Source organism: Elephantulus edwardii, unplaced genomic scaffold (genome assembly GCF_000299155.1).
Source record: "Elephantulus edwardii isolate Elephantulus edwardi_28Jun2011 unplaced genomic scaffold, EleEdw1.0 scaffold00224, whole genome shotgun sequence".
Taxonomy (NCBI): domain Eukaryota; kingdom Metazoa; phylum Chordata; class Mammalia; order Macroscelidea; family Macroscelididae; genus Elephantulus; species Elephantulus edwardii.
In genome coordinates, this window is record NW_006399974.1 from 149,692 (window position 1) to 158,014 (window position 8,323).

The following is an 8,323-nucleotide window of genomic DNA, read 5'->3' on the forward strand; positions in this document are numbered from 1 at the left end:
GGCTTGGGGTAAGACTGAGAAAAACTGGATAGATTATGTATACTGCATTGAATCAGATGAGGGAGAGAACAGTTTAAAAGCGATATATAATAGGGTTTTATGATTATCACAAGAATCCAGAGTTTAGATTGCATAGTGGAGGGCATTTGGGGTGACAGGCGGGGATAGGGGCCGTGATTGTATACCAACGAAGAAGTTTATCTTTTGCTTTTCAAAGAGAGGAGCAAACTGTGAGCAGATAGAGGGGAAAAGTGCAACAATGAATGAATGGAAATCCAAATCTCTGTAAATGTTCATTAAAATTAATAAAATAAAATTTTTAAAAATCTTGCCTCACTCTTAAAGGCACAGGTCTACACTACTAAGAATTGCTCATTAATGTTTTCCTGCCTTCACTTTCCCCAGTCAAAGCCACTATGATGAGAACTACAGAGCCAGTTCCCAAAACCTCCTGGGAGTACCAGAGAAATACTCTTTAAACTGGCAGCTGGATGGCCTGGTAAAAGGAGACCAGGGAAAGAAATATGCCCCATTTCTCATCAAAATCTCTTGCAAACTTGAGCAGCATCACCAAAACACAGGAACTCCTTACAATTGAACTCCATCCGTCAGGAGATCTTTTCTTTTGTAAAGTAATAGCCTAAAATATAACACATAATAGCCTAAAATATAACACATATAGATGTTACTGTTGTTTTTAACAGCTGTTGAGTTGATTTCAATCCTGGTGACTGCCTGTTTGTGGAGTAGAACTGCTTCCTCAGTTTTGAAGACATGGTCTTTCGGAAGCCAATTATCAGGCTTGTCAATCATGGCACTTCTGGGTGAGTATGAACCACCAACCTTTCAGTTAATAGTCCAGGAACTCCTCACCAAAAAAGATATTTAATAGTCGAAATTAAATGACAGAACACAGAGGCAATAAAAGAATGAAGCAGTTAACAAGAGAATGTTTGCATAAAATAATAACATTTAGAAGTCAAGAAGGGATAAAAAATGCTATGAAAGACAATTGAAAAAAGTGAGAGGATTCCTCACCTACTTTGAAGCTCAGCCACAGATTGTCATATGTAATTAATGAGGTTTCTAAACATCCCCAAATTATTGTTGTTATGTACTGTTGAGCCGACTATGTATCATAGCGATCCTGTGACTCTAAGAAAGAGATTTCTCACATAATTGAATATTAACAGATATTGAACTACTGAAGCTTTAGGAGATGTATTTGAAGTGCTTTTCGAACATTTCACCGAAGAAAGTTTCACAACTACCCTTGCACATGGTATTTTGGTCGAGTAAAGACATCATGAAATGAAGTTTCCAATTATGTTCAAATGGATGGTAGAAATTTAAATCATGAGTACAGAGAAACTAAACTTTATCCTATGTCATTTCAAAATAATAACCAAAAAGACTAACAAAGCACAGAATGCAAAAGGAGAAACAGAATCTGTGATTCTTAGTTTAATTTAATCCAAATTAAAACTGACTCTGCATTCCCAAAGATCATCTTTTATAAACATAAAAGACAGGCCTTTAAAGTGAACAGTAACACTCTCAGGAAACATACTACGGAATATCAATATGTTTGCATTTTCCTAAAATACAGGTTAAGATGTCAAAAGAATGAAAAAAACCCTATACAAATAGATACTAGGAAACAAAAGTGGAAATGTACACAGTGCTGACACACATTGTGCAGACTAGAAAAAAAATGTTACGGAGCACTCTGTGTATAAATCACTGTATGGGACATTAATTTGCTCTATAAAAATTTACTTAAAGCACAATAGATGACACAACCCTGCTTGCCAAAACTGAGGAGGACCTCATGCACTTGCTGCAGATGATTAAGGACTGCAGCCTTCAGTATGGACTGAGGCTCAAGGTCAAGAAGACAAAGATTCTCACCACTGGACCAATCCATCAGGATGGATGGCAAAGAGATTGAGATTGTTCACAGCTTCAGTTTGCTCGGCTCCACGGTCAACACTCTTGGCACCAGCATCCAGGAAATAAAAAACGTATTGTGATGGGAAAGTCTGCTGTTAGGGACCTCTCTAAAGTACTCAAGAGCAACAGTGTCTCTCTGGAGACTAAGGTGTGCCTGATACAGGCCATGGTCTTTGCAATCACTTGTTATGCATCAGAGAGTTGGACAATGACTAGGCAAGATAGAAGGAGAATTGATGCCTTTGAGTTGTGGTGCTGGAGAAAAGTATTGAATGTACCCTGGACTGCCAAGAAAGCAAACAGATTCATCCTGGAAAGGGTAAAACCAGGCTACTCCTTGGAGGCAAGGATTCTGGGGCTTCGTCTGACATACTTTGGACATGTTGTAAGGAGAGACAGGACCTTGGAGAGGGACATGATGCTTGGTAAGGTGGAGGGACTTCGCAGGAGGGGAAGACCCTCTATGAGCTAGATTGATTCAGTGACTGGGGTGATTGGGATGGGTGTGTCAGAGGCCATGCAATTGGCACAGGATAGAGCAGGGTTTAGGGCTGTTGTACATAGGGTCGCTATGAGTCGCAAACGACTCAGCAACACATAACAACAACAACAAAGCACAATACAATATTTTAACAAAATAATGTTTAATCTGTACCCCAAAATAGATGCTTGTCAACATTAACAGGTCATTTTATAATCTAAGCTTCTCTGTGGGATGACATAAAGCAAAAGATTGTCAGAAAAAGAGAAAATGAAGTCCAAAATGGGTGTCTGAACACTCCGAAATTTTCCTTAAACATAGACAAGCTAAAGTGAAAGAAATAAATGACGAATTAAGAGAGCTGAGCAAAGGATTTCAAAGTAGCTCAAGAAGACAGAGCTAGGTATTGAAAGATTATATGCAAAGACCTGAGTTAGAAATCAAAAGGGAAGAACACACTAGGCATTTTTCAGGCAAAATGAATTAAAAACCAATCCAAGCCTCCAGTTGCCCTACTGAAGTATATGTTGTTGTTGTTGTTGTTGTTGTTGTTTTTGGGTGCTAACAAGTTGAATATGACTTATAGTGACCCTATGAACAATGGATTTAAACCCTGTCCTATCCTGTCCATCCTTCTAATCTCGGACCTACTCAAACCTATTGCTGCAATCACTGTGTCAATCTACCTGGCTGACAGAATTTTTCTTCCTCCCTCCACCTTCTTCACCATCCTTTCATCTTTCCAAGCATAATGGCCTTCTCCAAGGTGTAGCCTCTTTTACCAACATTCTCAAAGAATGTGAGATGATGTGTTATCATCTCTACCTTCAAGGAGCACTCTGACTGCAACTTTTCTAAGGCATATATGTTCTTTTGGCAGTCAATAGCATATTTAGAATTCTTCTCAAAGACCACATTTCAAAGACCACATTTCAAATGTATCTTTTGTCAAGTGATTGAAAAGACCAGGATCTAAACCACATACACCTTAGACCCCAAACTAACATCATTCTTCCTTAATAGTTTGAAAATGTCCTTGATTATAGAGTTTATATTATAATAAATATTATATTTATATTGTGCAATATATATCCTGATATCCAGACTACTGGTACCAAGTACATTGATGGTGAGTCCAAGTAAGATTAAGTTACTGACAGTTTCAATCTTATCCTATCTATCATGATGTTGCCTTATCAGTTCAGTGATAAGAATTTTTGTTTTCTTGATGTTGAGCTTCAATCCATATTGAAGGCTAAAGTTCTTGACCATCTGAAGCAGATGGTACTGTAATTAAGGTTACAAAACAGAATGTGTTTTAAAAACCTATTTGTTTTGTAGGTTGTGGTTAGTTGCACTTATTATGACCCTATAAATGATAAATCTGAACCCTGTCCTATCCTGTGCCACCTTTTCATCTCTGACTGACTTGAGTATACTGCTGAAGTTACTATGTCAGTGCATCTCCTTGAACATCTTCCCCTCTTCCACTGATACTCCTCCATTCCATACAAGTTGTCTGTTGCTAAGGAATACACCCTGGAGAGGGTGAAACCAGGCGTTCCTTGGAGACAAGAATTTTGAAGCTCTGTCTGACATACTTTGGGCCTTTTGCCAGAAGGGATCAGTCCTTGGAGAAGGACATCATTCTTGGAAGGGTGGAGGGAGGGGCAGCACAGAAGAGGAAGACCCTAGAGGAGATAGATTGACTGGAATAATGGGGGTAAATGTGTCAGAGATGATGAAATTGGCTTAGGATAGAGCTGGGTTCAGAGCTGATGTACACAAGGTCACTGTGAGTCGGATTTGACTTGATGGTATGTAAAAACAACAGTCTCTAGACTAGCATCATTACTCTCTAGCACTCAGAGAGGTCCTTGGCAGCAAACTTTCATAAAGCAACAAGTCTTTTGATTTCTTGACTGCTAGTACCAAGACTGTTGATTATGGATCTGAGCATGATGAAATTATTAGCAACTTCAATCTTTTCTCCATCTCTCATGATACTGCTAATTGACCTGGTGCTGAGGACCATTGTTTTCTTGATGTTGGGATGCAATTCATATTGAAGGTTGCAGTCTTTGACCTTCTACAGCAAAACACTTCAAGTCCTCCTCAGTTTCAATGAGCAAAGTTGTGTCATTTGTATAATCTAAGTTGTTGATGAGTCTTCCTCCAGTCAGTCACATTATCCTCCCATAAAATCTGGTCTTCTGAATGATGTATTCTGCATATAGATTGAAAAAAGTATCTCAGACACAGACACATTTCTTTCTTGATTTTAAACCAAGTAGTATTCCCTTGCTCTGTTCAGCTGATAACTTCCTGGTCTAGGTATAGGATACAAATGAGCACAAACAAGTGTTCTGGAATTCCCATTTTTCTCAACATGCCACAGTTTGTTGTGATTCACACAGTAAAACTTCTTTGTGCAGTCAATAACTTATTCTAATGACTATGTGTTAGATGTTAGAGTCTTGCAAATCAGTAAATGATGAAATGTCATCTCACCTCAGCAACCACAGCAAAGTTCAAACAGATAGCTAACAATACTAGCAGAGGGTGTGGAGCTTTTGAAATGCTCATATATTGTTTAAGGGAATGTAAAATAATGCAATCATTCTGAAAAAAAGTTTGGTGCTTGCTTCTTAGAAAGTAAGGAATAGACATACTATCTAATCTAGCAATCCACTACCAAGCATATATTTGAAAGAAATAAGAGCTGTGGCATGGACTGATAAATTCATACTCATGTCGATTACAACCCACATGTCTGCCAAGACAAATTAATAAAGAAACTATGGTATATTCATGTCATGAAGGAACACTTATTTTCATCTAGTCGGAAACGAGTCATAGCTAGCCCTTCCATGGGTTTTCAGATTGCCCATCTTTGTCCCTCAGAGCTACAGTAGATTGGGCCACCAGAGAGACAACGCCTTTGGGTTCGCAGATAACTCTACTCAATAGGTCTTTCAAGTAAAAAACTATTAAACACACACACACACAATCCCCACAGGGAGCTCTGGTGGTATACTGCAATCCCAAAGGCATTATGCCCTGCTGGAGAAAGAGGTGCAATCTCTTCCTGTGACGGTAGGATATGATTCAATGGTACAAGAAAAGAAAATAAATAAAAATAATTTGAAAATTCCCCAAACATTGCGTGACATGGATGCCTTAGAAGATCTTATAATTCATGAAGTTAGTCAGGTGTAAAAGGATAAGTATTTGTATAGGATCACTTTTTTTTTTAATGTCTACTTGTGTTTTATTATTTGCCATTTAGAGGTGTCTTTTATAGCTTGATATACTACTCAGCATTAGAAGAATTTTTAAAATTTTTAAAAAACCAAAATCTAATTATTAGATAGACCACAGATACTTCCAAAAATTATCTGTATTGTAGTTTCTTCTCACAAATACAATAAATATTTCTGTGAGTAAATCAAAACCACACAGTTGCTCTATGAGGTGTTTAGGATCACTTTTACAACAGTCTAAGGAAAGGCTTACACACTAATGAATTTACTCTTGGATGGTTAACAGGTATTAAGGATAGAAGTAATGGAGAATAAAGATTGGTAAATAGATAATCAGGCATATATTAAGATGGTGAAAGGAAAGACAATATCGAAAAAAGGAAGGAGTCCAGTATCTCTAAAGAAAGGAAAGATACAGAGAGGAATACAAGACTGAAGCAAAGAATCACAGAGTGGGGAAAGTGTAATTAAGTATATTATGGATATTAAAATTAATGTTATTAAACAAAAGGTGTATTATTGATTGCATGAGGAATTATTCTTTGTAAACCTGAACTCAAATCACATTAGAAAATCATAAATTTGAAAAAAGAAAAAAAGAACATGGCTAAAAAGAGATTTTTTACTCAGCTTTCAATAAGGTCCACACTATTTTTCTTACATTAATCACTATTATTTGAGAAATATAATTACCCCAAGGAGCTGTGGTCTTGGACTATTTTACTTGGAGTTTTATTATGAGTCATATTAGGCAGCAATGAGTCTACTTAACTCAGCTTCACTTAGTTTATGAAATTTCTAGATTTTATTTTGTTGTTGTTAATTGCCATCGTGTCTTAGACAACTCATAGCAACCTTATGAATGAAAGACCTGAACACTTGAATAACGACAGACGTTTCTCCATGTTCATAGAGTTTTCAGAGGCAAGTCATTTCAGAAGTGGATGCAGCTCCTGCTTCCAAGCTTGTTTTAATTGGGGAGCTCCACCAAACACTGTCCACCATGGGTAATCATTATCGCATTTGGCACATCAGTGTCAAAGTGTTTGAAATGCTCTGTCCTGATACTGTAACATATACCTGTTATAATAAAATTTTCTTTTTTTTCTACAATATTTTTATTCTTTAACTTGGCATTGAATACATCACATTATATCTTCTCATGTAAGACAAAGAGTGTAATTTCTTTTTAATTCACAATGTTGTTGTTGTTGCTCTATACTGTCGAGCCGCTTGCAACTCAGAATGACCCTATGTACAACAGCCTTAAACTCTGCTTTGTCCTGTTCCAATCCACTATCTCTGATACACCCATCCCAAATATCCCAATCACTGAATCAATCCACCTAATAGAGGGTCTTCCCCTCCTGCACTGTTCCTCCACACTCCCAAGCATGATATCCCTCTCCAAGGACCAGTCCTTTCTTACAACATGTCCAAAGTATGTCAGATGAAGCCTCAGAATCTTTGCCTCCAAGGAGCAGCCCAGTTTAACCCTCTCCAGGATGAACCTGTTTGTTTTCATAGCAGTCCATGGTACACTCAATAATCTTCTCCAACACCACAGCTCAAAGGCATCAATTCTCCTTGGCCTCTTGGTCCAAGTATAGGTTTCACCTTAGCATTATCAAGTGCTCTGGGATTCCCATTCTTCTCAGAGTCAGCTACAGTTTGTTATGATCCACACAGTCAAACGCCTTTTCATAATCAAAGATATTTCATATTCCCTGCTTTCAGCTAAGATCCATCTAACATTAGTTATAATATCCCGGGTACCATGACCCCTTATAAACCCAGCCTGGACTTCTGGCAGTTCTCTGCTGATGTGCTGTTCCAGTCTTTTTGGATAATCTCAGTAGAATCTTGCTTGCATGTGAAATCAATGAGATTGTTCTATAGTTTCCACATTCTGTTGGGTCACCCTTCTTTGGAATGGGAACAAATATAGATCTCTTCCAGTCAGTTGGCCAAGTGGTTGTTCTCCAGATTTCTTGGCACAACTTGGTGAGCACATCCAAGGCAGCATCTGCTAGCTGAAATATGTCAATTGGTATACCATCTCTATCTGGGGCCTTGTTTTTTGCCATTTCCTTCAAAGCAGCTTGAACTCCTTCCTTCATCACCATACACTCTTCCTCAAATGTTGTTTCATGAAATTCTTCTGTGTCTGCCAATTCCTTTCGATACAGTGACTCAGTATATTCTTTCCATCTTTTTTAATACTTCTGGATCACTTAATATTCTTCCGAAAGCATCCTTGATTATAGCAACTCGTGGTTTGAATTTGTTCTTCAGTTCCTTGAGCTTAAGAAATGTTGAGCGAGTTTGGCCCTTTTGATTTTCTGACTCCAGCTCCTTGCACATTTCATTGTAATATTTTACTTTGTCATCCCACGCTGCCTTTTGAAATCTTCTGTTCAGCTCTTTAGTATTTTGAATTCTTCCTTCTGCTTTGCTTCTCTGTGCCCCAGTGCAATATTCAGAGTTTCATCTAATTTCCATTTTGGTCTTTTCTTCCTCCTCTGTCTTTGTGATGACCGTTTGCAGTCTTCCTGGATGATACCCTTGATATCCTCCCACAGCTCACCTGGTCTTCGCTCATTAGTGTTCAAGGCCTCAAACCTGT